This window comes from Amblyraja radiata, chromosome 2 (genome assembly GCF_010909765.2).
Source record: "Amblyraja radiata isolate CabotCenter1 chromosome 2, sAmbRad1.1.pri, whole genome shotgun sequence".
Lineage (NCBI taxonomy): Eukaryota > Metazoa > Chordata > Chondrichthyes > Rajiformes > Rajidae > Amblyraja > Amblyraja radiata.
This window is the reverse complement of record NC_045957.1, coordinates 38,116,601-38,120,518: the sequence shown is the minus strand read 5'-3', so window position 1 is coordinate 38,120,518 and position 3,918 is coordinate 38,116,601.

The following is a 3,918-nucleotide window of genomic DNA, read 5'->3' as shown; positions in this document are numbered from 1 at the left end:
GTTGTTGGGTTAGTATAGAAACACAAATGGGACTATTCCCTACACCAACATCACTCTGTGTATTTTATCTGAGATTTTTGCAAGCATTACAGATTTTAGAGATGAACACAAATATAAAAAAATGTGGGCAGCATACAATTCTAAATATAATTTAGTAAATCACCAAAGCATACAGTTCAGTAAAGTAAAAAAAAATAAAAATAATGACTAGGAAGCTGGAAAATGGTGAAGTAGGGATTACAATATAGCAACAACAAAAAAAGCACATCATGCCCCTAAGTGCCCTAACATCTTAGAAAAACAGCATGATAACAAAGGTCCTTGGCAATGCAGGATGGTACTGAATACATTTAAATTAAATATAGCTTATGGTTCTCCCTTGTCACCCCTGGGTGAAAGAGCAAGAATGGGGCGACACAGTGGCGGAGCGGTAGAGTTGCTGCCTGACAACGCTTCCAATGCCACAGACCTGGGTTTAATCCCGACTACTGTCTCGGTGATGTCTGAACGGAGTTTGTATGTTCTCCCCGTGACCTGCGTGCGTTTTCTCAGAGATCTCCAGTTTCCTCCCACACTCCAAAGACGTACAGGTTTGTAGACAAATTGGCCTGATATAAATGTAATTGTATATTGTGTGTGTGTGTGTGTGTGTGTGTGTGTGTGTGTGTGTGTGTGTGTGTGTGCGCGTGCGAGAGAGAATGTTAGTGGGCAGGCATCGCTGGTCGGCGCAGACTCAATGGGCCGAAGGGCCTGTTTCCGCGCTGTGTCTCTAAACCTAAACTAAACTGACAGGGAATAAAAAGAGTGATCACCAGGTTCTTTCCTTAAAAGATGACAATATAATTGATCCAAATATATTGCAGTAACATCTCAAATTCCATGAAAAGGTAGGAATCTCGTTACCTATTTTTCTGCCACCAATGAGATATGATCTGCCTCAGTTGACGAAATGTTTTCAATTTTTTTTTTTTTTTTTTAAATGAACACTCCCTTCTGAATACATGCCAAACTACTAGCACGCCTACCAGAAAAAATGTATCTAAGATTATTTTCCAGTTTACAATAACAGGAACAAATAACGATAAAAATATATGCTTGCTTGCAACATGTTCATTAGAGTGCTACTGAAGTTATGTATACAGGATAAAAATAAATAAATCTTAAAACAAGGCATGTAGTATTCAGAGTCATAGTGATACAGTGTGTGGAAACAGGCCCTTTGGCCCAACTTGCCCACACCGGCCAACATGTCCCAGCTACACTAGTCCCACTTGCCTGCGTTTGGTCCATAGCCCTTGAAACCTGTCCTATCCATGTACCTGTCTAACTGTTTCTTCGATGTTGGGATAGTCCCTGCATCAACTACCTCCACTGGCAGCTTGTTCCATACACCCACCACCCTTTGCGTGGAAAAGTTATCCTTCTAATTCCTATTAAATCTTTTCCCCTTCACCTTAAACCTATGTCCCCTGGTCCTCGATTCACCGACTCTAGGGAAGAGACTCTGTGCATCTACCCGAACTATTCCTCTCATGATTTTATACACCTCTACAAGATCACCTCTCATCCTTCTGCGCTCCAAGGAATAGAGACCCAGCGTACTCAACCTCTCCCTATAGCCCAGACCCTCTAGCCCTGGCACCATCCTCGTAAATCTTCTCTGTACCCTTTCCAGCTTGACAACATCTTTCCTATAACACGGTGCCCAGAACTGAAATGTCAAAATAATGAAATGTCTTGTTCTTAATAAATAATTGCTCAAATGAAAACATTCAAAACACCCAATATTGTCAAATTTTCAGATGTAGCAGTTCATTAATTGGATGTTAACGGAATATTAACTGTCAGAAGAAAATTATATCAAAATAGTAAATGTAAAACAGAAATTCAAAATTAGGATATTCTATTTTGCAAGCATTTACTCTTGGTGGTAGGAATGAACTGCAGATGCTGGTTAAAACCAAAGATGGACACAAAAAGCTGGAGTAACTCAGCGGGACAGGCAGCATCACTGGAGACAAGGAAACGTCACCTGTTCCTTTTCTCCAGAGATGCTGTCAGACACACTGAGTTACCCCAGCTTTTTGTGTCTACCTCATGGCGGTCCATTGCGTCGACGGAGCCCACGGTTGGGGCCTGGGTCTGCGCCATGGAGGCGTGAGGAGGGGACCCGGTGGCGATCGTGGAGGTCGGTGCGACGACCGTCGAGGTCAATCGTTGAAGGCCAGCGGTCGAGGACGGGCCATGTGGGAGTTGGTGGACGCGCTACCAGGAACAATGGAGGACCCGGCGTGGGGGGGCCGGCATGAGTGAGGGGGGGGGGGGTGGAGGAAACAAAGGGGGACCCTGCATGGAGGACCACCGTGTGGAGGAGGGTGGGAGAGAGAATAATGCAGGACCCGCGTGGGTGGACCGGTGGGGGGGGGGGGGGGGGGGGGGGGGGGGGGGGGGGGGGGACAACAATGGAGGTCCTGGCAGGGGATACTTTGTAACTTTGTCAGTGCCCTTCATGTAGTGACTATTTGCATACCTTGTGTGTGCACAAGCAAAGAATTTCACCTGCACGTCACGTGTGGCAATCAAGTATTCAATTCAATTTATGCCATATATTTAAGAGTACGACACGTATTCAATTGAACATGTTTGTATTCCTTAATTATATGCAACTGTAATTAGTCCCATAATGAATGATGAGTTATTCTCTAATTGCCATGGTGACCACACAGCATCAGCCCAGACCAAGCAAACCCAAACACAAACTTGGTGACAACGTGGATCAGAACAATGAAGATATTTCTCAGTCCATTTTAACCAGCTATGATCAGCAAGAATCAGTTTCTATCCTCTATCTCAGTGATTCCCAACCTGGGGCCATATGGCCCCAAAGTCAGGGGGGCCACAGAAACATTTTGGGATTTAGGGGGCCACAGGTTCAATGAAGGGGGCCACTTTTTTCCGCTAATAACGTCAGGGGGTCCACAGAAAAATTAAAGATCCCAAGGGGACCATGAACTAAAAAAGGTTGGGAACCACTAGCTCTATCTAACACCCAGCCAGAGGATTTCCTGAAATAAAATCACCGGGTTGTAAGATAAGCAGAAGGATGGAAACTAATTGCTCGTCAACTTCATCTTTTTCACCAAAAGAGTTTAAATGTTCCATCTCATGCCCTATCCTTCAAACTCCACGACATTACCTCTGCTCTGTCCTCCTTGCCCGAATGTATTGGTACCAGACCCTAAACTCCACCCGCTCTACCAAACTTTCAGCCACATATTCTGACCCACAACCTATCCTTAAGCCAGCCATCAGTTTGCACAGGATCTGAAATCTGTAACAATGCAAACAAGCAGAGAGTCCGAAAATAAAATACCTTGAAAGTAGCTGGTGAAACAAAAATAAGAGGTAAACGAGAATAGATGGAATTATTTGCCACAGAAGGCTGTGGTGGATATTTTTAAGGCAGAGATTGACAGATTCTTGATTAGTACATGTGTCAGAGGTTGTGGAGAGAAGGCAGGAGAATGGGGTTCGGAGGGAGAGATTGAATGGCGAAGTAGACTAGATGGGCTGAATGGCCTAATTCTACTCCTATCCCTTAAGATCTTATGACTTTAAAATGAGGGCAGCTTGCTAGATGTGTTGAAGAGCAACATTTATTTTTAAAGTGTCAGCAAGGAAAGACTTGTAGAATGAGGCAAAAGTGAGAGGGGGGGGGGGGGAACACAGAGTGGGAGCAGAGTTACCCACAAACAATGATAAGGGTAAATCACAGGCTGGAAGTCAGTCAGACAGACAGGAAGTCACAGCAGGAAAGCGTTACAATACTCGTCCCTGAACAAAACTGAGGATCGGATTCTCAAAGCGCAGAACAAAATCGTCATTTTCAAAATAGAGCAACATTTCTGCCTTCATCAC